Here is a 27,143-nt window from a genome sequence, read left to right on the forward strand (position 1 = left end):
TTAGTAGAGATGGGGTTTCACCATGTTGCCAGGCTGATCTTGGATTCCTGATCTCAGGTGATCTACCTGCCTTGGCCTCCCAATGTGGTGGAATTACAGGTGTGAGCCTGTGTGCCTGGCCAAGTCATTAACCTTTTTCTGACCATTTTGGGGGACACTAATTGAACAGTGTTGGGTTACGGTTACAGAATTAACTGAGATAAAGCATGGGAACCACTTTGAACGTGGCCTGGCATAGAATACATGTTAGTTATTACTCTGTTTACTGATTGTCCTTAATGACAAAATTTCCAAGTCTGGACCTTCATACAAATATTTTGGAAAGGGACATAGATTATCAAAGAATAAGGTTTTAGGAAAGCCACATTTCCTCTGGGTGGTGGAAGCACAGAGAGGAAGGCCACATTCATAAACAGAGCTCTGCCTGCTTTGTGGGATCAAAGAGAAGAGATGGAACAGGGTCCCCCCATCGGCCTCCAGCCCAAATGGAAACTAATATCCCACCTACCTGTGTCTGCAGCTCAGGATCAAACCTTATGAAGGGCACAAAAGTCAGCCCGTCCAATTCCCACCCTGGCCTTGAGTCCTGTCTCCATGCCCTATGTGTACAGGTTCTGGAAAGAAGTACACTCTCAGAGCAAGGCCCTCCCCAGGTTGAGGGAGGTCTGCACTGCTCCCTAATTTAAGGGAAGGGGTGGTGTGAGGTGAGACTCCTACTATATTAAGAAACAAGGAACACCAAAATGAGAGTTGTTTAAAAGTCCATATATCTTAGACATTTACGTGAACAACTTGTCACTTACTGCTCAAGCTAATGCATAGTAATATTCCCAAGACAATGACAAGGCTTGCAAAAGCTGTAAACTCATAGTGCACCACAGAAGGGTTGGCTAGAACGGGCAGCATGTTTAAAGTGAAGTGCAAATCCCATCCTTTTTGGATCCTGTTGATCTTTGTGACTAGAAAAGAGGATGCCCTTGCAAATTTAAGGCTTGGGCCCTTCTTTCTCCACTCTTGCCCCTACCTTCCCCACAAACCAGAAAAACACACGCACCTAAAATCCCAGGGCCTCTGACCCTGGTAGGAACTTTCTAGCAGCTGGGCAGGTTCTAACAACAACACCTGCAGTCCAGGAGGGCAGGGATACATTGGCCTTGTCTCCATCCCTCAGCCTGGCGAAGGTACTCAAGAAATGTGCTTCCCCAAAATGCTTACAGAAACACAGCAGGTGGCGTGACTCCAACCCACATTCCCCTCAGTTCAGCAGACACTTCCTGGGCATCTCCCCCGTGCTGCGCCCTGGGCTAGAGCCTTGAGGAAGTCAGGATCCCACCCACGTAGTGGGAGTGTGCTGCCTCCGAGGCCTGGGTCAGGCAAAAGGGAAGAGGCAAACCAGGCCTCCCTGGCCCTGAGGGGATTGTAGCCACACGGGCTATCCTGCATAGGCCTCGGGAAGCACGCATGTGACACGCACAGGGTGTCCTACACAGGCCTCAGGAAGCGTGTGTGTGATTTTGCACAGGCTGCTCTGCACAGGCCTCAGGAAGCATGCGTGTGACATGCAGAGGCCGCTCTGCACAGGCCTTGGGAAGCACACGTGTGACACGCACAGGGTGTCCTACACAGGCCTCAGGAAGCACGCGTGTGATTTTGCACAGGCTGCTCTGCACAGGCCTCGGGAAAGCATGCATGTGACATGCAGAGGCTGCTTTGCACAGGCCTCAGGAAGCACGCATGTAATGCGCACAGGGTGTCCTACACAGGCCTCAGGAAGCATGCGTGTGACATGCAGAGGCTGCTTTGCACAGGCCTCAGGAAGCACACATGCGACACTCACAGGGTGTCCTATACAGGCCTCAGGAAGCTGCTTGCGACATGCACAGGCTGCTCCGCACAGGCCTTGGGAAACACACATGTGACATGCACAGGCCATCCTGCACACGCCTGCCTCTGTCCTGCTCCTTGGGCCTCCTGGAACCTACCAGTTGCCTTGGTTCCTCAACCTCTTTGTCTATCATCACCGAGGCCTTTGGGCTTCTGAGGAAAGTTCTCAACATGCAGAACTAACTCTGAAACCACATGTGTGCTGGCCTTGCCCATTTGCCACCATCTCCAGTGTCCCCAGACACAGCAAACTGTCCCAACAATGCCTTCCTGTCCTTTCAGCCTGACTCATCAACTGTCATTCAACACCTAGTGATTGTGCCCAGAACCCCACCCCCATAGGTTGCACCCCTCCAGATGCCAGGGTGCCCCCAGCCCTGCCAGCCTTCCTTCCCCTCCATCCCCTCCCCCAAGCTGCTTCTAAGCAACAAGATCCCACCACAGTGTCTGATCTCTCCCCTCCTTTATGTCAACCATTCCAGAAAACAAGTCAGAACAAGACTTTACTATCCATCAAAGAGAATTCCAACATCCTCTCTCTTCCCAACAGCTCTATCATTCTTCTCAAGCATTTGCATGCTATTTTGGAGAGATTCCTGGAATCCACTACAGAAAAAAAAAAAGCCTTTAAACTTGCATTTTTGAGATTAGAGAAATGAGGTTCATCCAGGAAAAAAAACGTACCCAGGGTCACGAGATGAGAAAGTTTGAGTCAGTCGTGGAGGCCTGGGTTCTTCTATGCTAACAGTCTTCTCTCCTGTTGCTTGCACTCCCACCTGTTCTGTCTTGCCAGTCAGAGTTCAATCTCCATGAGAGAAGGGACTGTGTCAGGGCTATACGACCACCAAAAAAACCATTAGGTCTCAACAGCCCTTTAGTGGTCTGCTCAGCGGCTTTCTATAGTCTTCAAGAAGGAGTTAACTTATCTGAAAGAGGCTTTTATTTGAGAAGAGTGAAAATGCCCCCCAGAGAATGAGAGCTGGTGTCTCTCTAATGAAATGGCTGAACAATTTGATTTAATCCGTGACAGTTTTATGCAGTGGCTGAAGGTGGGAGAGAGGGTACCAGAGACATAATTGCTTCTAAGAACAATAGAAAAGGACAAAAGAGAAATGAGTTAATTAACACTGGCTCTGCAAATTCTTGATTTCTTTCTCCCTTTCCTTGGTGGTGTAACTCTTAGGTTTCTGGGTCATAGAATCATAACTGCTATTACCTTATTTTCCCTCCGGTCTTTGGACCAATGCTATTTCCTTTGTGTGAACTTGGACCTTGGTTTCCTCTTCTGAAAAATTAAATGAGTAGAAAAGATGATCTCCAAAGAGCGAGCCTTATAACCCCATTTAATTAGAGCAATCAAGACTCAATGGTTTTTAAAAATTATTAATAAAACAACCATTGGCATTTTTCAAATAAAGTCCCATTAGACAGAATCCCAACTCTTTTCTTTATGTGCTTCAGAATCCAGGGAAGACAGTTAATGTGTACAACCACCTTCTGAGAGGCAATTTGCAGATATTGTTGTGTTTAATCTTACAAGCATTCCCAAGGGCAGATACTTTCACTTTGTTAGTGTGAGATCAGGGGCTGGTCACCTGCCCACTGTCCTGGAGCTGGAAACCTCACATCTCCTGACTTCAGGACCCACACCTTTTGTTCAGGACCATGCTGCTGTCTCTCCAGTGTAAAGAACTCTGGTCAGTGTGCAGCTGGCTGGCATTTGAGCAGAAGCATGGCATGGAGAGGTCACATACTGGCATGGCATTGCCGTCGACAACGTGGGATATGCTGGCCAGCAGCCCTCCTCTTAATAGGTTTCTGTTTCACAGATCTGGGTCCTTTCATCATGTGCTCTGCATTATCTCATAAATCCAGGTGGGGAGGCTTCTCAGAACCTCCTCAGACGCTGTCCCAGGACAGTTGTGTGCACCTGGTCCATCTTGTGCTTCTGATGCCTGGCCTTGCTGCTGGGAAGGAGGGTAGCCCGAACCCCTTTATCGTGCACCGAAGGGGAGAGAAATTGAGGAAGTCCAGCCAAGGGAAGGCAGGTCATAAAGCCAGAAACTGAACCCTTGGTGACAGTTAGAATTAATGTGAAAACATACTTAGGGATGCTACCTTCCCTTTGTTCTTAGAAATTTCTGCTGCAAAGTGTGACAGCTATACGCCCATTCATATGACCTTCTTCTAAGGCATGGAAGTATGGTGCGGCAAGTGGAGAAGCCTCAATATCCACCATATATGTGAATGCCAACAACAACGATGATGGCCAGAACACCCCCATCCCACAATTGGTCAGCAAGCATCCTCTGCCAGGCACAAAGCTAAGTACTGTCCAGCCAGTATGTCCTGGGTTGCTCAGAACAACCCCACTTTATAGCTGAGATCAATTAAGTGACTTGTCCAAGGTTGTACTGCTAGGAAGAGGTAAAGCTGGGATTCCAGCCAGGTCTGCCTGGCTCTAAAACCTGTGCTCTTATTGGCCACCAGTGCTGCCGTTTTTCTGTCCTCTGACAGAAAAGAAGAGATTTTCAAACCCAAGAAGGCAACAGAAAAGTGATTTTTAAAAGTCATCAGGCCAGGCGCGGTGGCTCACACCTGTGATCCTAGCACTTTGGGAGGCTGAGGTGGGTGAATCATGTCAGGTCAGGAGTTCAAGACCAGCCTGGCCAACATGGAGAAACCCCGTCTCTACTAAAAATAGAAAAATTAGCTGGACATGGGAGGCGGAGCTTGCGGTGAGCCGAGATTGCGCCACTGCACTCCAGCCTGGGCGACAGAGCGAGACTCTGTCTCAAAAAAAAAAAAAAAAAAAAAAAAAAAAATTAGCTGGACATGTTGGCACATGCCTGTAATCCCAACTACTCAGGAGGCCGAGGCAGGAGAATCACTTGAACCCAGTGGGCAGAGGTGGCAGTGAGCCGAGATCAGGCCATTGTACTCCAGCCTGGGGAACAACAGTGAAACTCCATCTCAAAAATAAAATGAAATGAAATGAAATGTAAAATAAAAGTCATCAAAGCAAACCTTAGTAAGCATAAACTTTAGGGGAAACTTTAATACAATGGAGGCCCTGAGAGACCTCTTGGATGTCACTTGGCAGTGTTTGGAAGCCCAGGTCTGGGTTTCCAGTGGGGATGAGGGGTGCAGAAGTGCTGCTGGGAGCAGAAGAAACAAGAGAGAGAGGCCAGTTGAGGCATGCTGTGGTCAAAAGGGCAGGAGTGAATCGCAAGGAATGTTTTCTAGCCTTTCACAGCATTATTTTTAAAAAGCTGTTACTTAGGAGGCTGAGGCGGGCAGATCACGAGGTGAGGAGATCGAGACCATCCTGGCTAACATGGTGAAACCCCGTCTCTACTAAAAATACAAAAATAAATTAGTTGGGCGTGGTGGCAGGCACCTGTAGTCCGAGCTACTTGGGAGGCTGAGGCAAGAGAATGGCGTGAACCCAGAAGGCGGAGCTTGCAGTGAGCTGAGATTGCGCCACTGCACTCCAACCTGGGTGACAGAGCGAGACTCTGTCTCAAAAAAAAAAAAAAAAAAAAAAAAGGCTGTTACTGCTGTGGAACAAAACAAAAGAAAACAAACAGAAAGGAATACTAGCTGTGCTTTTAGAATCTCCGCTTCATAAAAATGTGCCACTCAAATGCATACATATGGAAAAATATTAAAGAGAAATTTCCAAAATGTTTCCAAGGACTCTTTCTGGGTAGTGATTTTATATGTGAATTTATAAATTTCTTATTTATTTACACATTTCTAAAATACCCAGAGTTTCTCCCAAGTGCGTGAATTGCTTTTATAATCAAAAGGTTGGAAAGAATGAGGGCGCCTTAAAGAAGAGATTTTCAAAGCAGGCAGGCCTGAGTGCAGATTCCAGCTCCCAACCTACTGGCTGTGTGTCTCTGGGCCAGTTAGTTCACTTCTCTGAGCCTTGATTTTCAAATCCACTAATTTGGGATACAAGTATATGCCCTATGGGGTTGTTTTGAGGTTGAAATTATCGGTCATATCTAAAGCAGAGATATGTTTGGCAAATGGCAGCTAAAAATTTACCAAAGCTAGATCTTGTACAGGGGTGGGGGGTTGGCTAACTCACTGTGCGAGCTTGAGCAAGTACCTTCCTCTGTCTGGGCCAAAGAGTCCTCAAATCTGATGGGGAAAGGGTTGGGCTGAACAGCTGGTCATGGCTCTTTTGCCTCAACCATTTTCCCGCCGTGACTGTACCCAGTACCGGCACAATTGACTAGGGACTTGCTCAGTGCTGCCTGTGGTCTGACCCTTCCTTTCAGGAAAAATAAGAGCTGGCACAGGGGCTTAGCATCCGGTGGTCTCCCTGGCAGGATTTCCGGGATCACCCACCACATCCTGACCTCACTCCACAGGTGCACCTCTCCGAGCGCAAGGCTGGGGGCTGCCGAGGGCGCTTGCCCTGTGACCCACATAGTCCCCTGCTCTCCACTAGGGCAGGTGCAGCCGCAGGCCTGTTCTACCTGCTCCCACCCCACCCTTATCTGCTTCTCCTTTCTCTGCACTGCAGAGGAGGGCTGCGGCATACCAGGGGCTCTAGGGGCACCGGCAAGACCTACAGGGGCAGGCGGCCAGCTCAGAGGGCATGCAACCCCCAGCCTTCTTCTCAGGCCTGACTCCAAGCCAGAGGCCCTCAGAAACCCCTGGGGAAGAACATGGGATCCTCTTACCTAAGATATTTCAAACACTGCAATCCCAGCATGTTGGGAGGCTGAGGCAAGTGGATCACCTGAGGTCAGGAGTTCAAGACCAGCCTGGCCAACATTGTGAAACCCTGTCTCTACTAAAAATGCAAAAATCAGCTGGGCATGGTGGCAGGTGCCTGTAATCCCAGTTACTCAGGAGGCTGAGGCAGGAGAATCTCTTGAACCCGTGAGGCAGAGGCTGCGGTGAGCTGAGATTGCACCACTGCACACTCCAGCCTGAGTGACAGAGCAAGACTCCATCTAGAAAGAAAGAAAGAAAGAAAGAAAGAAAGAGAGAAAGAGAGAGAGAGAGAAAGAAAGAAAGAAAGAAAAAAAGAAAGAAAGAAAGAAAGAAAGTGGGAGGGAGGGAGAGAGAGGAAAGAAAGAAAAAGAAAGAAAGAAAGAAAGAAAGAAAGAAAGAAAGAAAGAAAGAAAGAAAGAAGAAAGAAAGAAAAGAAAGAAAGACAAAGGATTCCCTAGAAGCTCAATACATAGAATAGATGAAAGGGAGTAGCTGCATGGGGCCGGGGGCTCAGCTCAGCATCTCATCCCTCTACTACTCTTGATAGGATACCTCAATCCTGGGCCATCGTAAAGCATCACTTGAAAAGTAGCAACTCAACACTCTCACAGGACAAGGGAAAGGCTCAGAGAGGGCAAGCAACCTGCTTGAGGTCACACATTAAGTTTGGATGAATGTATGACTCCCTGCCCAGCACTCCATCCCCTGCAGGAGAGGCATTGCCCATCTGTCAACCAGGCTGCAGGCCTGACCAACGTGTCCAGGAGCCTGTGTGCTGGCCCCCTCTACCCTTGAGTGCCCAGAAGGGAATCTCATACACTCTTAGGCTAACAGAGAGGCTGGGCTTTATGCTAAGACCAGAAGAGGATGGAGGTGTCCTAGTGTACATTTTAAGGTCATTTTAAGATATTATGGAAAGAAGTCAGATTTGAGGCCTGTCAATGCTGGAGCAAGTTTTAATTCCATTTTTATTAAGTCACTAGACCACTCTTTCTGTTGTTTTTGTTTTTGTCTTTAATGAACATAGTCATACGTGCCTTCCTGGGTATTCTCATGGAAGGATTGGCAAGAGGAGGTGTTGAGGGCTGTACACACAGCCTCCGTGGCTCACTGTCTCCGTGGCTCACTGCCACACTGACGCAAGGGCCTCAGTGACCCAGACGTGTCAGTACAGTGAGTGGGCGTCTTATGAAGAGCTGTCTGGCATATGGAGGCGGGCAGCAGAAGCCATTCCTGACGTGGCTTTGATACTTCATGGAAATAAAAAGAGCCTCCCCCCACCGATTTCTTTCTTTCTAGATAGACTTTCTGTACACAGAGACCCTCAACACAGGGATGGTGAGGTGGGGCACCACCCAGTCAGCCTGTGGCTCTGTTGGACCAGAATAAATTTGCTGACAAAACCAGGCTATAGATGAGGTTTGGCCCAGGCCAGGTCCTGGATACCTCTAGATCCTATAAGCAGGCTGGCCTAGCAAACGTTGGCAATGAAGAAAGAGTGGTAAAGACAATTATTTTCATCCTAGCCATTACGCAGAATGGGGAAACAGTGACTAGGAAACAGGCCTTTTCTTTTCATTTCAAATATGGATACTTGAGAAGGCAGGTTTCATCACAGAAGGTGGAGGTAGATGGAAACTTTCATGAACATCCTAAAGGTCACCCAGGCTTCTAGGCACAGGGACTATAAAGTCTGTGATTTCTTTATTGCATTGTATTTCCCAGCAAGAGTTACTTTTCCTTTTTATTTTTACATGTGAATCACAGCATTACTCATAAACATATCAAGTAAGATGGGATTCAGCATTTCACCTGACACAGCATTTGCCAGTGACCAACCCTGATCTGGGATCTCCCCTGTCAGTCACTTGTCCAGGGATATGGACCCCAGAACCCCACACTCTGCAGCTCCCAGGCATTTGGTCTAATGGGGCTTGGTCTCTCTAAAGAGATCTCCATAATGTTTTTAATTTGCTATTAATGTGCTCCTCTTTTGAGCTCACTGTTCCCCCCTTAGCTCCTCAGGAAAGCCAATTGCCTTGGGGTGGGTCACAATCCGACGGTTATTTGTGTGACTTCATGGTGAGTGACCATCTCCCCTACTGGACTATAAGTGCCTTGAGAGCAGCCAGCAGGTTTGCTTCTACTTTCGGCTGGGACTTGGTAGATGCTCCATAGGGAAATAAAAGGGAACAGTTAGAAACAGAAGAAACAGGCCGGGTGTGGTGGCTCATGCCTATAATCCCAGTACTTTAGGAGGCTTAGGCAGGTGGATCCTTTGAGGTCAAGAGTTCAAGACCAGCCTGGCCAACATGGCAAAATCCCATCTCGACTAAAAATACAAAAATTAGCTGGGCATAGTGGCAGGTGCTGAAATCCGAGCTACTCGGGGGACTGAGGCAGGAGAAATGCTTGAACCCAGGAGATGGAGGTTGCAGTGAGCCAAGATTGTGCTGCTGAACTTCAGCCTGGGTGACAGAGCAAGGCTCTATCTCAAAAAAAAAAAAAAGAAAAGAAAAAAAAAAGAAAGGAACTGAAGAAGCAACGTGGGCCTAGGAGACCGCAGATTCGTGGTGTGCTAGTAAATGTCAATCAATCAATGTTTTGGGGGGAAAATTCCTAACAGTGTGTGCCAATTTCTGTGGTGTAAATACTCCCACCATGCTGACTTCCAGTTTCCGGTGTGACATCTCTGACAGAGTAGGAAAAAGATGTGTGGAATGCGCCTCATAAGCCAGCACAGGCTGCATCCAGACACCACTGGAGCGAATCGACTCTTTATGGAATCTTTCTCCCGACAAGCATCTGTTTTTGGAACAGTTGCCTACAGGCCTCTCTATTTGTTTTCAAAACAAAAGAGACTAATCTAAGTGGGCATCCACTATGTGGAGGGCCTAAAGGAGATGTTTAAAATACACGGACTCATTTGATGCCCCCAAGAACATACTGTTTTATAGATGAGAAACCTGAGTCTCAGAGAGGCTAAGTAACTTCCTCAGGATCATACAGCTAGTTCAGGGCTGGGGCCGGCATAGGAATCTGAGTCTCAGAGAGGTAAGTCATTTGCTTAGGGTTACAAGGCTTGTTCAGGGCTGGGTCCAGCCTGTAAATCCTTTGTCTTTTTACTGCCACTCCTAATTCCCTCAGTAATACCTTCATCCCAGCTTAATAAAACTTTAATTCTAAAAGCAGATGCTCTAAGAGCCGGGTCTGCTGGCGAGACCAGGGGAGAATGCACACAGGCCTGGGAGCTGGTGTGCACACTGCCCCGTGTCTGCAGGCACCCTCGCTCCTGACCGTGGTGAAGTTGTCCCTTCTCCCTGGACAGTGGTTGTCAACTTTGTCATAAAATCACTGGGATGGGTGGCTCCAATACTGTGAGAGGAAATTTATCTCAATTGTTTCCCTTAATTTTATCTAATTTTCATTTTCTGCACTTTCTGTCTTTAGAACCCAATCAACTCCCCTGAGACTGTGGCCAAGTCACTTTCCTCTTTTGGTGTCAGTTCGCCTTTCTATAAGTAGTGAGGGGGCCACCTGGAGGCCTCCCTGTGTCCACCCCAGATTGGTGCCGGCCCTTGATGAGGCTTCGTGTATAGCAACAGGAGAAGGGGCGCTAGTGCGTATTGAGGAATTGTGTGTCCTAAGTGTGTTACTCCACTTGACCTCCACAACTCTCTGGAGTATGCATCATTACACTGAGGCCTTTTGTCTAACCGGGGAAACCAAGGCCAGAGCATTCCAGTCGGAGTTTGCCCAGCTGGAAAGTGCTGGAGTCGGGACTGGAATCCAGGGGTCTGGCTCTAGAGCCTGGCTCCCAGCTACCGTGTCCTTAGGCCTGAGGAAAGGGATGGAGGGCAGCCTAAAGTAGAGCTCTCCTTTTTTCTGGCAAGGTTATGGTACTTTTGTGTGTGCTAGAGGGTTATGCTTGTCATAGTTATTCAGTAGGGGGATTGATAGGTTTGTGGATAGAGCGGTGCAATGTGAGGTGGGTCCAGACACTCTGGTGCTTGGAACTTGCATTCAGAGGATACATATTTTGAGCTGATCGTCCATGTGACTTGGATGGCGTGCAGCGGGGGGAGGGGAGGAGTGTGGGGAGGTGGGGCACCTGCAAACTGGGGGGAACACGTTCAGCTCCCAGGGTTAGTGGGAGAATTAAATGAAACTGACTGCACTGACTATACTTGGTCCCCTTTTCTCTCTCCCTGGCTCTTTCCTTCACGGCACATACCACGATTTGTCCTTACGTATTTGTTTCTCTAAATGCTTACTGCTCCCAGGGCAACTTTCTTAGGGTAGGGTTCATGTTTATTATATTCCTCAAAGAAAAGCCATGATCTAGCAGGTGCCTGGCACATAATGCAAGCTCAGTTAGTTAGAATGAATGACTGAAGGTATTGTATATAAACTGCCTGGCACAGTATAGACAAGAGGTGGTCCACTTCCAGGGAAGCCTGGACCATCTGAGGTAGTTATTTTGCCCCTAAGCACAAGCCAGCAACAATTCTCACTTTCTTCGGAAGCTCTTTAAGTCCCCCAACTTCACTCACCAACCCCCTCTACACACATGTGCACACCACGTCCTCCAGCCCTGGTTCCAGTCTGCCTGGTGCTAAGGAGCAAAGTGTGACTTTGCAAAGCCGTTTGACAACAAAAGAGAACCACTGAGCCCCCTGACCCCTAAAATTGCTGTCTTAGCTAGAGTTACCATAATCAAATTGCCTCCTCCCTTAGCGGTTCTCAGATAGGAGGAAGTGGTTTGAACAGAGTGTACTTTTTTCCTTCAGAACTTGTAGGGAGATTGAGAGAGGGAGGAAGTCGATCACGTAGTGTGACCTCAATGGATATTTTATTGCAGGAAGAGAGGGATAGATGGATAGATGGATAGATAGATAGATGGACAGATAAATGTATGAACAGGACCCTTGGGCTGCTAACAAGAACCAAATGGTTTGGTCTGAAATATGCTGGAAATTTTGATGAGAATTTTAAGTTTCAGCCTCTCTCAGAGCTGGGAGAAATACATTGTTGATGAATGTCAAATAAAAAAGTAAAACCCAGCAGCATCTATTAATGCAGGGCACTGATTTAGGTGTACTAGCATGAATAATTTCTGTCTTTAAGAAGGCTCATTTCCCTTGGAAATACATTGCCAGATTTCACAATTTAGAATGGGGAAGTTTTCTTCTGAAAGTGACTTAGGAAAGTGTTATTCGGTAAGTGACTTTAGTTTGCTGCAATGCAAACCTACCCCTGTCTGTTTCGTTTATATCAGATGGAGGAACAAGCAGAAATACCTATTCAGAAAAATGGAGGAATGCCCCACTCATTGCTTTAGCAATTTAATCCATCATATTTAACACTGCTTGTTAATAGCTTTCTGCCTAGGAAATATAAAAGGGATTGGATATATTTTAATCGTCTGATTTAGAAATGATATCAATAGCTCCTATTTAGTACCTATTATCTCCTAGATAGTACATGTAAACTTCTTTCAAACATACAAAGAAACTGGTCTTCTTTTTACGAGGAAAATACTAACACTCAAAGGGGCAAAGTGACTTGTACAGAGTCACAGAGTTCTTTGGTGGCCGACCCAGAATGTTGACTCAGGTGCAGCTGATTACGGCACAGTCTTTCTATGATACCATCTTGCTTCTCTGATCTAGATTCTAGATCTGTTTAAGATCAAGGAATCTAATTAGATTTCAATTTGTCTATTCCATAGGTTTCTAATATTATTATTATACTTTCAGAGCAGTTTAAGCACTCTTAAATAGAATTCTTCTTCTTTTTTATTTTTTTAGATGAAGTTTCGCTCTTGTTGCCCAGGCTGGAGTGCAGTGGCGCAATCTCAGCTCACTGCAACCTGCAACCTCCACCTCTCGGGTTCAAGCGATTCTCCTGTCTCGCCTCCCGAGTAGCTGGGATTACAGGCACCCGCCACCACGCGCAGCTAATTTTTGTATTAAGTAGCATTCTTCTAAATGGAGACTATTAGTTGCAACAAATTTGCCAGAATTTTTACCTGGGCTTACTTCTCCAGTTTTCAAAGGACCACAGCCCAGTTTAATAGACTTGCAGCTCAGCATCTCATAGCAAACCACAGAATGACAATTTAAAGACTATGGGGTGCATTTTTCCTAAAGTGAAGGGCACCACTTTAAACGCAGGCCTCAGCTCCGCATCCGCTTGTTCTCGCTGAGGCTCCCCCAACCCTTTAGAGCCCCTCACTTGCCTCTACTTCCCACCAGCTACGTGACTTGGACAAGCCACCTAACTTCTCTGAGCCTCATTTTCTCAGTTTTCAAAAGCAAATAACAATCACAATCCTATAGGATTGTTCTGAGGGTTGCAGAAAAATAACTTTTTATGCATTGCTCCTCCCCAGCCACTCAGGATGGTAGATATCACCTCCTGACACCCCCATGCACAGCCCCAAATGAGGACATTCCAAGGCCAAAGCTTAGGTCACTTCTTTGACACCAGGCTCTCTCTTATGTAGGCACCTAAAAGAATGTGGAGTGTGCCATATTTCTTAGAAAATTCCTGTTGTCCTAAATCTCTTCCAACTCTAACATGCTGTTTTCAGAATTTATATACTTCACATGTTTGCCTTTCCTTTGATTCCTCCTTTCCCCCATACACATACCACCCGCTCAGATTGTTATTAATTATCTTCGGCATCTTCCTAAAGAAGATGCATACAATCACACTCCAAGTAGCGCTATTGCAATCCCTCAACCCACCTGGCTCCATGCACCTTTAGACGTCATGACTCCAGCCTGATAGCATTTACTGAGCACCTGCTGTATGCTGAAACTAGCCTGGGCACTTAGCATATGTCAATTTCTTCACTTTGCCCTATACCTGTGTGCATTAGGTACCATCATTGTCACTTTATAGGTGAGAAAATGAAGGCCTGGAGAGGTTTAAATGATTCCCTCAAGGTCGCACAGCTAGGAATTCTGATGGCAAATCCCAATTTTCCTTTGTAAGAAGCCTGCTAAGTACGAGCCTTTTTGGCGAGAATGTCTCCTCTGGCAGCATCTGCCCATGCTCCTCCAGCCCTTCTCTCCACAGAATTATGCATCCAACACCCACTGAGCCACTGCAGTGTGCTGGGCACCAGGCTGGGGGCTGGGCTTCTCTCAAGACATTGCCCCACCTGTTCTCAGGGAGCCCCTCTCTGACTCCAGAAAGTCAACCCCTGCCAACTGCATGTTGAAGAGGTCCTGAAGTCTCTCCCCACCCCATCTCTGCCACATCCCCCCCAAAATACCTTCACACACTGGGCATGACTCCTGTGGGAGCTGTCTGCAGAGGGATTGCTGGGCGCAGAGTCACTGCCTCTCCGTCTGTCAACTGCTGCTGCTCCGGAATAAACAGGCAGCCGGGCCTCTCGCGGGTGTGGAGAAGCAGCCCATGCTACCCAGAAGAACTGCAGTTGCTAAACTGGCCGCATATTTCCTCTGCTAGGAACGAGGAAGGCACAGGGCTTGCAGAAGGGCAGGTTCCTGTTTTCAGTAACCACTCTGAGCAGGCTTCTCTCTGCAAGGACTGGGAAGATAGACGCGTTATTAATTTTTTTTACAAAGCACTTGAGAATATGGCCAGCTTAACTCTAGATTCTGGGATTTCAGAAGCTTGGTCTTCTTTCTCTAATTAAAAGGCAAATCGACGGGGCTGTGAATTTGCTCTTGTGCATCCCCGGAGCTCGCTGGGCCCACGAAGTCTGTGGCTGAGAGCTGCAGCTTCTCTGATTTCGGTTTCCCAATTTTTGCAGCTTCCTTCTGTTACTGCCGAATGGACCCCAGAGCAATGCTTTGAGATTAAAGGAGACTAAAGAGACACAATGACTTGGTGCAATGTGTGGGTCAAGGGAAAACAACTAGAAAGAACATTACAGGATGGCAGTTGTTTGAATGTATACTGCACAGTTGATAATACTGTTCCAGTCTTAAGTTTCTTGGACGTGGTAATAATAGTGTGGTTATGTGGCAGAATGTCTAGTTCTTAGGGGACACATGGTGACCAAGATGATGTCTCGTATCATGACGGCTATATCTTTCAAAGAGTTTGTTAAAAGAAAAGCTGCATCCCTATATCTACAGCCATCATATTGGCACAAAAGTTATTGTGGTTTCTGGCATAGAAGTAATGGCAAAAACCACAATCATTGTGGCCCCAACCTAATACGTCTACATCTATATATCAAGACACAGAAAGAGAATGAGGGAGACAGAAAGCAAATGGGACAAAATGTTAATACTTGGTGAGCCTAAGTGAAGGGGATGTAGGTGTGCATTGTTCTACTCTTGCAACTTTTTGGTGAGTTTGATGTTAAAATACATGTGTCTTTATGTTATATATTACAAAATGTATGTTGTATATGTTATATGTTATGTAAATATTGCATATAAAATCTCCCTACTTATAGTGTGTGTCCCAAGCAGAGAAACTCAGGCACATGGGGCTGAAGAGCTTATTGATGAAAGAGGTAAAAGTTTCTGGAATGCTGACCCCAAGATTGCCTGGGAATTGCCTGCTAGAGCTTGGAATGCCAGGTAACCACACTGGGATGGCCTTCAGAGCCCCTCACAGCCCCTCACACCTCACAGAGTGGACAGAGCATCAGAGACTTGAGTGATCTGCCCACAGTCACACAGCTAGTCCCAAAGAAGAGTCAGGGCAGGAATCTATGGCTGGTGACCCAGGCCCCAGTCCAGTGAGGCCGACACAGCCACCCTGGGACAGTCATTTGGAAACCTCACTCGGTGTAGTTTGCAAAGATGAATCGAAACCCTGAGAGCTGCTTCTAAATTTAGCAGGCAGGCACTCTGCACTAGAGAGATGGTTCCTTAGACAACTTGTGAAAACACCCGCTCACGAAGAGCATGCTGGGAAGGTACAAAGGAACTATTGCAAAAGACTGAGTGGGCAGTTTGCTTTACAGGGAAGAGGGGATAGGCAGAAATATGCAGAAGTGGAGATTTTCTCCCAAATTCACACAGAGAAGTAAAAGAGCTTTGGACTGATAGTCAGAGGTATGAGTTTTGTGATAACTTTTTAATAGACATTTACCAAGCAAGAATCTAGTACAGACGAAGCTCTGAATTTATTCCTTGTCATTTCTTTAGTAAAACTTTATTGAGCAAGGCATATTCCACTAACTGGGATTTAGCTGTTAAAAAAAAAAAAAAAAAAAAAAAAAAAACTGCAAAAGCCCTGCCCTTCCCTGTACTTAATTTAAAGGAGACTACAGAGACATGGCGACTTGGTGCAATGTGTGGGTCACGGGAAAAGAACTAGAAAGAACATTATGGGGTGGCGGTTATTTGAATATATACTACACAGCAGATTCTGCTACTTCCCATAGGAAGAGTCCTATGGGAAAGACTGAATATGTGACTATCAATTATGGTGACCCATCGAGGAAACTCAATGGGTTGATGGGACTGAGGGGCCCAGATGTGCTACTTTGCACAGGTGGCCAGTCGTGGGGTGGATGGGCTTTCTCTAGAGATATCATTAGGCTGGGAACTGTAGGAGGAAAGGAAGCCAGCCCTGGGACAAGCCAGGGCATGAGAGGTGTGCGCAGAAGGGACTGCTGGTTTCACACAAGCTTTAAAAGTTTTTGGGAAAGACAATCAGCCCTAAAGATATTCAAGTCAGAGGCAGAGGCAGACAAGAGAGAGGCCCATAGAACGGGTTCCTGTTCCAGCGGTCCCGTTCATAGGAGAAGCTGCAGAAGAAGGAGAAAGGCAGGATGCAGAGCCCTAGAAGTCAGGGCTGCAGGCTCTTCTCTGTTTTTTTCCAGTGGGTCATTGGGTAACTGGGGGACTGCTGCTAACCTCCCCCGACCCCCAGCCCGGGGTGTTTATAACCTCCCTTCACCTCCTGGGGTAACCGAGGAAACTCAGTAGGTTTGAGAAAGTGTTCTTCATACTGGGTGCTGTGCTATCACAAAGCCTGGGCTGTGCCAGAGCAGGGGGATGGAATAGAGGTGTCAGCCCTGGGCCCAACCAGAGAGGGCAGGGCTGAAGCCTGATGCCACGCTAGACAGGTGATTCAGATCTTAGGCCTCTGTTTTCAGTAACCCCAAGTGGGGTCTCAGCCTCAGCACTTCGGACATTTTGGATCAGAGCATTCTCTGGTGTGTATGTGTGTGTGCGTGTGTGTGCGTGTGTGTGTGTGTGTGTGCGGCAGAGTTGCAGGGCTGGCCTGTGCATCGGAGGATGTGCCACAGCATCTCTGGACTTGACCCCCTAGACGGCAGGAGCACCCCGCACCCCTCCAAGTCGTGACAACCAAAAATGTCCCAGAAATTGTCAAATGTGCCCTAGGGAGCAAAAATTGCTCCCAGTTGAGAACCACTGGATCATACCCATCCCAAAATAAGACACGTGTGAAGGTTGTTCTTTCTTGGGTTGTAAAGTGCTTCCCTGAGGGCAGTTGGTTTTCCTGCTTTTGTGTGGACTCAGCTCTGCAGCACGTCTGCCTGTGCTCTCTGGCACACATCTCAGAAGCTGCTGTATCGCAAGGCCCCTTTGGGTGGCTGTGTCACCCATCCTTCCTCTCCACCATCATACACGTGACCCAAGAGGAGGAAATGGTTTGCGGTCTGTTCAGGAGTCCCTGGGAATTAGGGCTTGGAAGCTACAGTACGGGCAGCCTGTGAGCTGCATCTTAAAGGAGGAGTAGTTTGCTGTCAAGAACTGGAGTGGGAGCATGTGAGCCATGAGCTGCCTAAGGACAGTAGAGGAAGAGCAGGAGGTGGACTTGTCACCGCAGAGGCCCAGCCAGGGAGGATTGTCTTGTGAGTTCACTTCCATGTCTTCCCTGCTCCTCCACCACCCTAACCATTCCTCTCCCAACCATTTTCCATACTGTTCCTCAGTGGTTCACACACCTTTTTCTTCAAATCCATGAAGAAGTCTCGAGTCCAAGAATATTGTCATTTATTCAAGCATGCATTTCGTGCTCCATACATTCATTCAGTTATTCATTCAACAAACTTTTGTTAGCACTCACTCTGTGCCAGACGCTATGCATGTAACTATACTATGCACCAGGCAAGACTAGGCCCTACCCTCAAGGAGTTCAAAGCCAAACACTCTTTATCCCTGTTTTCCAGGCCCAGAACAAAACAGTGTTCACTATGTATTTGCTGAATTACTCAATTTAGCCAACATCTATTGTAAATTTCGTGTATGTATAACCTATATTCAGAGGACAGACGGGGAGAGAATTCTCAGGTAGTGCATGAATGTATCTCCATCCTCCCTGCCCTCAAGGAGTTTCTGATCTAGCAGAGGAGAGAGACACGCATATCAAAACCCCAGGGTGTAAAGAAAGATGTTGGTAGGGAGGGGGCCAGGAGAGGAGACCAAGAAACCTCTAGGGCTCCTGGTTTCACACAGGAACTTCATGGCACTGAGGCATGGCGGGACCACATTAGATTCCATCCCAGCAGCTTGGTCTTCTAGGTCCATGTACTGAGTCAGCACAAGAAGCAAAGACAAAAACACATAGCAGGTGATGCCCCCACCAAGGACGTCAAGTGTAAGCATGGAGTCAGGCCAGGCTCTGCTGTACTGGCCAAATGACACTATCAGGAGGTCAGGCTTTAGGACTCACAAAGACACCCAGTACCATCTGTGTAGGAAGCAGCTGATTTCTAGAGGGCTTTGCAAATCAATTAGAATTAACTATTGGGGCCCAGACTAATGGCCATAGGCAAATAATAACAATGCCAGCCATGCATGGATTGAGAATCACTCAGTTAAGTACTAGGCTGTGGTCATCACCTTATTAAAGTGAAATGTTCCCCTATGTAAAAACTAGCTTTACATACTTAACGTTGTCAGGAGCCAGTTATTATATTTCTCCAGCACGGGTTGATGGGTTTCCCAGGGGCAGCAATAAAAAGTCACGTCTCCAGCTTCAGGTCTCAGAGGAGTTCCAGGTTCTAGGAGGTTAAGAGCTCCTAAGGCAATTCAGCAGCATGCAGCAGATGTGATGTTGCAGCCCCACGCTGGGTCAGAGTCACAGCTCGGTCCAGTATGAGCAGATTTCCATTCCTACTTTATAGCTTGATTTGTTTTCCTCTTTCAACATAAATATTCGTAAGTTTGGAAGAAGGAAAAGGCAGTCTTGGAAACTAGAAAGCTTTCTATCGATGGAGAAAACCAAGTGTAAGCTAATTCATTTGGTAGAGAAGTTCAATACCACTTATTGAATGCAAGGCATGACACTTGGTGCTATAAAACTGTTGATGGGATTCCCATATCAAACCATATGACCTTCAAGATCACATACAAGATAGAAGTTCTCGAAAGTAAAGTTTTGCCCTCTCTATGGCTGGATGAGTGCTGGCCCACTCATATAATAATTTATTTAATAACAGTTTTTTGAATCCCTTCCATGTGTTAGGCATTGCTCTGGGTATGGAGTTAGAGAAATAAATGAGTAAAGTCATAGAAGGGAACTGAGGGCATGGGGACAGTAAGAGGAACTCTCCCCTTAGACAGGTGACATTTGAAATGAGTCCAGAGTGACTCTGGCATGAAAATCGAGGAAAAAACACCAGGCAAAGGACATAACAGGTACAAAGGTTTGGGGCTGGAAATGCTTGTGTTCAAGGAGCAGACAAAAAGGAAAGGGAATGAATATTGGGGAAATGCAACTTGGCTCTTGCTTATGTTACGTATTTAGTCTTTCCACTCACTCTATGTATCTAGACTTCGCCTGAAGAAACTGGCGCTCATAGGGCTTAACTTACTCACCTCCAGTCACTCAGCTGATGAGTGACACCACTGGGCCTAGGCTCATGGGCTCTGGAAGTAGGAAATTTGCTGTCGCTATTTCACTAGCCTCCCATTGGGTCTTCCCATGTCCCACCTCTCCCTGCCAATGCTCCCTTGCCATCCTCTTTCAGTCCTGTGTTTCCAAATAAGACTCAGGCCCTGCTGCCATCCTCCTCAAGCAGCTGCCCCAAACTCAGGACCATCTTCATCCCTTTCCCACAGGATCCACTTCACCCCTTTCCTGGCATTCAAAGCTCATCAATCTGTTCTCCACCCTCCTTATCAGCCCCATGGCAATGTCAGCACTCGAGGCCTCCATGCCCCACTCACCATAGGAACTCCCCTACCACTGTGCACTGTAGACAAGCCCCTCACCTCTTCCTCATGCACTTCACCACTGCCCTTTCTTTCCTGTGTGGATGCCTGTCCCCCTGCAAGGGCATGGGGCAGGTCCCTTCAGGCCCAACCCAGTGCTAACATCTAGGAAGATGTCCATGCATCTTCCTAGATGCCTCTCAACCAACAATGATTGCTTCCTCTCAGAAGGCCACTTGGTATTTTATTTGCATCCTAGGAATGGGACACACTGCATATTGGAGTAACGAGCAAGAGAGGATTTGAGGTACTTAGGAGTTGTGTGATCTTGTGGAACTCTCTGATTCTTTCTCTCAGCCCAGTGATGTTACTAATACTACTTTATCATGAGGGTCCATACATAATAATGTGTACAGCCCACCTGGTCTAGCGCAAGGTGCATAGGAGGGGACCACCAGATAGAGGTGCTTTTCTTTCCTTTCAAATTGGAGCCTGAGCTTGGGAAGGCAGGAGTATGTCTAACCATGACCATGGAGCCTAGCACAGAGGCTATCCCCAAAGATGTGGTCCATAACTATCCCTCAGTAAAAGAAGAAATGAAGGTTGTGCCTTTTGAATTAAAATAAATAAATTGTGAATGGTGACTTTTCACCTCTGGGGAAGACAATAAGCTAACCATGAAAACCATCTGGGGGGAGAGCAGACCCTATTGTTTCTCTGGAGATAAAAGTTTATGTTTCTGGAACATCTCCAAAGTTGGATCAGTGGTCCATCTGGATGAGCTGATTTCTCCAGCTGGCGTGGAACCTAAATGTATATGTCATCAGAATCTTCGGGAGCTCTTTTGGCACTAAAAATATTCTCAGGAAGAAGAAGAAGAAAAATAAATAGCCGCTTTATGTCCACCACAACTGTCTGCTGCGAAGAGCTGCACAGATATGTTGATTCATTCAAGCTGTTCTCTTCTGTCATTGCTCAACCTAGACCCACTGTCTCCACATCGGGGGAGACCTTACTGTTCTCAGCCATACAAGGATTGATGAAGAGGTCAGCAGTGTTCCCAGAGGTTGGGAAGTTCTCTGAGCAGGACCCAATTTCAGTTGTCCGCAATGTTGCTTTCTTTGCTCACTTCCTGTAGCTGCACTCCTGTGTAAGCCTTCCTGCCTCTGGTGGATTGTCACACAGGCCCCACTCAAGAGAACACAGCTCCAACAGAAACGCAGAGGAGGAAACAGGCATCTCATTTCTAAGCAAAGAGGGATCTAGCCAGGAATGTTGAAACGTTGTATTTTATCTTCCCTTGGTGCCAATTTAGAGTCTATCTTCTGCAAAGGGCACAGAGATCCTTGTGAACTCTGTTTAAGGACACAGACAAAAGACAAAGTCTTCTCATTTATATGGTGTATGGTGTAGGGTGTACGGTGTTGGTGTTGGTGGTGTTGGGTGTTGTCAGGCCCCATGAAGGGAATTTTTTCAAGGGTGTCTCATAACACCAACCTTCCCTATCTTTTCTATTGGTCTGACTTTCAAAACCTGTAAGTTCCAAGAAGGCAGGAGTGTATCTGTTTGGCCAGTTATTGACGGCTAGCTTTGGGACTTTGCATGCCTGGGGCAACTAGCAAAGGTCCACTGGAAAGAAGGAGGAAAAGAAGGGAGGGAGGGCAGGAGAGACAGGGAGCAAGTTAAGAAAAAAATCTTTCCCTCCCCGTAGATTGCAAACTTTCTTAAGACCTTAATCATTTTTGATTCCCTGCAGCATTGGGCACATAGGAGGAGCTCACAGATGCCCATGGAATTATCCTGATAATCGACTAGCTTGCTGCAGCAGAGCAGGCTGTGGGCCCCGGGAAAGTGGAAACAGCGGCTGGACATTGAGCGATCAGACCTTTGCAGCTAGCTTCCCCACATCACCGGAGTCAGACCTCTTAAACACTCTGCCCTGGTATTTTCATCTGCTAAACAATAATGCCATTAAACCTCGCCCAACCATTTCTAAGTGTGCTTGAACAGCACCAAATGAGGGTAGGATCTGTAACAGCATTATTGTGACTTTTATTACAGTTTCCTTTAATGTTCTCATTCTATGATGCCGTAATACCTTCATGGCATATACCTTTTTTCTAATGATAAGATTCTGTTATTGTTATCAGTTTGTGCTGATAACAATTTGCCAAAGCAAACTTGAAACTACCCTCAATGTAATTTAAAACAGTGTCATCCAGTTATAACCGATTAGATGGGTGTGAAATCATCTGTCAGCGCCTGCTTCAGTGCCCACTGAGCCACAACTAATTACACTTAGTCACGTGGGGCAGCCATGGAGGGAGAGCGATGAGTAGGCAGGCCTAGTTGCTATAGAAATAGTTCTGGCCAAAACAACATTTCAATCCCAAAAGCCATTTTTAGGCTGGAAAATTTTATTTTTGTTTGAGTAGCAATAATAAATAATTACAACCTGTAAAGAACGGTACAGATGTCAGTTATCATTATTTATTATTGGTAATATTTTATAACCTGTAAAGCACTATACAGTTGTCAGTTATCAAGTATTTTTTGAACCTGTTACTTAATTTTCACAAGAACTCTTTGAAATATCAATTGATTTTAACAACTGCTACTACTATTTATTGTAAACTTGAAACATGTGTGCACTTTACATGTTATCTCATCAATTCATCTTAACAAATGAATGAGGTAAATATTCTCATCCTTATTTTACATTAGGGGAAACTAAGGCACTGGGACTTTAAATAGTTTTCCTAAGAACACACAGCTGGTTAGAGGGGGTGTTGGACTTGAACCTGGGCTGATGGACCCCATGGCCTACACTCTTGATGCCACACCTTGAAACATATCACGTGCCCATTTTACAGATGAGGAAATGGAGACCCAGAGAATGAAGCCAATTACCAAGTTGTCAGTGCAAGGGTCAGTAAGATTTCTTCAACCCGAAAGCCAATAGTCCATTTTTTTCTGCATCTCTTTAAAATAATAATAATTATTTTATTTGAAGAGGATAATGTTGGAATTGTGTGATGTGGGTTCCAGAATCTAAACAGGCTCAGGGACTCACGTGTGCCCTTCTCATCCAGTGCCCTGCTGCCCCATCCAGGTTCTAGTGAAGCCACCTTCTCCTCAGATGGTCCCTCTGCACCCAGTGGTTCCCAGTTTCCCCCCGGCTCCCCTCTCTCTGCACGGAGCCACCTCAGTCACTCAGCCCAGGCCATGCCTGCTGTGGCACTGTTCTCTGAGAGGTGACCCTGGTATCTCCCAGGCACCTTCTATGCCATTCCCTCTCCTGTGCTCATGAGGCCATTCCCACCCACCAGCGTCTCAGAACTTTCTGCATGCACTGTGTTTTCTAGGGCAGGCATGCTGAGTCCTTTCTGCTGGTCAAGAGCTGGCCCATGGCATTTACTGGAGGAAGGAGGGAGGAAGCAAAGAAAGGAGGGATGAAATGGAGAGAGAGGGGCAGTCTAGGGGTTACAGGAAGGAAAATAGAAAAAGACTTTGCCTCTGTCTAGGCAGTCCCCACTGCTCTAGCTCTTCTCCTGGGCCCTGAAACAAAGCTGCAGAAAAAAATGACTAGAAAGAAGCAGTCAGGGTCTTTTACAAGTTATAATGATGAAATTATTTTTAAAAGGAAACATATGCCCATGTGTATGTATGAAGTGCTCATTGACAATGGAAGGGAGGCTCAGGAGCCTGCATTTTAAATTCTCTTTGAAATAAGAGGGCAGCCATTGCCTTGGCTATCACTCATGGTGTCACTTTTAAAGTGTGACACCTTTGCCTGGGAAATCAGAAATTTTCAAGTGCCAAGCATTTAAATGGCTTCTGACAGCCAGAAGGTGACAGAGGCAATTAGGCTTCATGTTTGTAACAGATGGAAAAAGGCATTTTGTCAAGTCTGCAAGACCTGTAGGAAAATATGACAGGTGCCTGCTCTGAAATAAAGAGACAAAGCCAAGGCTCAGGTCCTCTCCATTTCCCAGCAGAAGTGCCCGGGAGAGACCCCTTAGAGGGCTCCCCTACAGGGGCCTGGGAAGGCCTCCACACTGTGCCTCCACAGGCAAGGGGGACAGTTCTACAGCTAGACCACATGGAGCGCAGTGTCTGTCAAAGATGTCTGCAGAAGGCAGGTTGAGTGCAGATTCTGTTTGGCACATAGAAGTTGGGTAGTGTCGTGGCTTTGGAGACAAATGGCCTGAATCCAATTCGCCAGCAGTGGGTGATTTGGGGCAAAGTCATTTACCCTCTCTGAGCCTCACTCTTTAATAAAAGAGACACAGTCGTGTCTCCCTGCTTCAGAGGTTCAGTGAGCACAAACTGAGAACAGCATGTAAAGTGCTTGGAGCTTGGAGCACACCAGCTCCGCATTACTTTTTGGTACCTTCCTTCTCTTTCCTCCATGTGTAGACACAGCTGGTGGGTGATTTAAGCTTGCAAGTATAAAAATATACCAAGGTATAATCTCTCTGTAGGACAGGTTAGCAGTCCATTGTAAAAACAAGTATTTATATATCTATAGATTGTAAAATATCTATCTGTAGAATGCAAGGCAGAACTCGTGGACCTTGCACTAGGCAAGTGTTTCTTAGACAAGACACCAAACCTCAGGCAGCAAAATAAAAAATAGATACATCGGATTTCATTACAATTTAAAAAATTCTGTGCTCCAAAAGGTGCCATGAAGAAAGTGAAAAGAAAATCCACATAATGGGAGAAAATATTTGCAAATTATGTATCTAATAAGGGACTTGTACCAAGAAAACATAAAGAACACTTACAACTCAATAACAAAAAGATAGATAACTCAATCTGAAAATAAGCAAAGGATCTGAATAGACATTTCTCCAAAGAAGATGTACAAATGGGCCCATAAGCACAGCAAAAGATTCTTAACACTATTAGTCAGTCATCAGAGAAGTGCAAATTAAACCCATAATGAGATATTAACTCACACACACTAGGATGCCTATAATAATAACAATTTTTAAAAACCAGATGGTAAGTGTTACTGAAGATATGAAGAAGTAAAAGCATTCTTTTATTGCTGGTGGGAATGTAAAATAATGCAGCCACTTTGACAAACAGTTTGGCAACTTCTCAGAAGGTTAAACACAAGAATTTTCATGTGACCTAGCAATTCCGCCCCACCTATACATTCAAGAGACATGAAAACATGCATCCATATGAGAACCTGTGTGTGACTGTTCACAACAGCATTATTCATAACTGGCAAAAAGTAGAAACAACCCAAATATCTACCAGCCATTGAGTAGATAAGCAAAATATGATTTCTCTATACAATTAAGTATAATTTAGCAGTGAAAAGATATACACTACTAATACCTGCTATAATATGGATGAAGTAAAAGAAGCCAGACACAGAAGGCTACATATTCTATGATTCTATTTATATGAAATGTCCAGAATAGGCAAATCTATAGAGACAGAAAGTAGATTAGTGATGGCCTGGGGCTGGGAGTGAGGGTGGAGAATGGGGAATGACTGCTAATGGGTACAGAATTTCTTTGTGGGATAATGAAAATGTTCTAAAATTAGATGTGGTGATGATAGCACAACTCCGTGACTATAACTAAAAACCATTGAATTAAGTGGGTGAATTCTGTGGTATGTGAATTATATCACAATAACACAATTTCCTAAAGTTAGCTATAGATACCAAGCATCATAATTTGAAATACTAGATAAATGTTTATCCTACAATAAAAATATTCTTCTTTAATACAGATGTTTATGTGGCACCTATTTAATGAGAAACTATTAAAATGCCAAGGAAACAACTCATTTAATATATTTTTATTATCTTTTTGATGAAAGAAACTATACCTTTTGACCCAGTAATGCCTTTGCATAAAGAAATCATCATGGATATGTGAATAGATTTAGTTATAAAGATGTACATTGAAGTATTGTCTGTAACATCATATAACCTGAAACAATAATGGCCATCATTTATTAAATATTTACAATTTGTAATGCACCATAGTGTTACAGGAAAACTTTCTCATTTCTTTAGTACAACAATCCTATGGGGACGCTCTCAATATTGTTATGTTCCTTACAGATGAAGAAAGTCTCAAATCAAATAGCTGCAAATCAGAGCTGGGATTTGTATCCAAGTCTATCATATTTCATTGCCTGCAGGTGCCCCTAACCTGTCTCTAACATTCTCCCTAATAACCTAAAATCCTAAATGTAATTAGCATGCTGCCATTGAAAACAGTCTTGTAAATAAATAAGTAATGATACAGAATGATATCGACAATGGATTGTTAGGTGAAAAAGATAGGCTCAAAAACAATATGCTGTCTAGATTTCCTGAATATATGTGTACACACACACCCACACACACACACACGCACGGAAGAGACATACTGGAGGCTAATAACATTTAACAGTGGTTTTCTTTGGTTGGGAGGATTATGTGTAATTTTAATTTTCTATGTTTTGTTCACCTGTATTGTCTATTTGGGGACTGCTATTTTTGCTTTAAAAATTGCAAAGGGCATTCTGTTTCCCCTTTAAATAAGCTAAGGCCGCACTGATGGATGTAGAGCAGAATATGACAGCCTTTTTCTAGAGTATGAAAAGGATTGCATTTGTGCCGATCTGTGAAGACAGCAAGGCTTATTGCTGGACCTCTTCTCTCAGCCAGAACCACCTCCTTCCTCCCTTGGGGTGTGAGGGGTCTCATTTCTCTCCCACTTCTTATTGTCCCTGCAAAGGTTTTCTAAATGGACTTGGCCACGTCACTTGTCCACTGATGTGCTTACACGATAAGTTATAATGACTGTTTCCATTTTGACAAGGATCAGTCATATTTTAGTGTGGAATTCATCTTTTAAATGTAATTTAAATTTTTTCTAATTAAAAATTTAACATTAATTCATTGGAGACAAGTTAGAATATTCTAAAAAGTATAAAAAGCCAATAGAACTCCTCCATCATTCACTCACCTTGAATTGTTAAAAGGCTCTGTGGATTGATCAAGTCAGACTATTCAAATAAACCCTGTGGGGCCAGGCAGCAGGAGGTGCCCTGGGACTGGACTGGATGCCTGTGAATGTCACGTGACCTCCTCCAGCTGTCGAGACAGCACGGCATCATGGGAAATGAAAACCTGGGGCCAGAAAACCTGGGTCTTAACCTCTTTCACCTGCTACTAGCAGGATTTTAAACTTCTTAGACACTCTTTCTTGAGTGTACCCCAAATTCTTCTTGGAATGAAGTGGGCCGTACACAAAAGAATGATTAAGAAAGTAGCGGTCTCAGTAATATTGGTTCTTCGTACTTCCTAGGATGGTAGTGGGAGTTTAAAGGAGCCAATAGAGGGGAGAGCTCTGTCTTAAGCAGAATGCAGCACAG

General features: G+C 45.6%; 2 protein-coding genes across 2 annotated transcripts in view; one reads left to right on the forward strand and one right to left on the reverse strand.

Annotated features, from left to right (window-relative positions):
- TG (thyroglobulin) overlaps positions 1-27,143 on the forward strand; it is a 275,016-nt gene that overhangs the window by 199,503 nt on the left and 48,370 nt on the right. The gene's annotated exons all lie outside the window — the stretch shown is intronic.
- Positions 1-27,143, reverse strand: part of SLA (Src like adaptor) — a 68,770-nt gene that overhangs the window by 25,851 nt on the left and 15,776 nt on the right. The window contains exon 2 of the mRNA XM_055287317.2: positions 13,907-14,184. The gene's annotated coding sequence lies outside the window, so the exon portion shown is untranslated. The remainder of the gene's footprint in view (positions 1-13,906; positions 14,185-27,143) is intronic.

Source organism: Symphalangus syndactylus, chromosome 7 (assembly GCF_028878055.3).
Source record: "Symphalangus syndactylus isolate Jambi chromosome 7, NHGRI_mSymSyn1-v2.1_pri, whole genome shotgun sequence".
NCBI lineage: Eukaryota > Metazoa > Chordata > Mammalia > Primates > Hylobatidae > Symphalangus > Symphalangus syndactylus.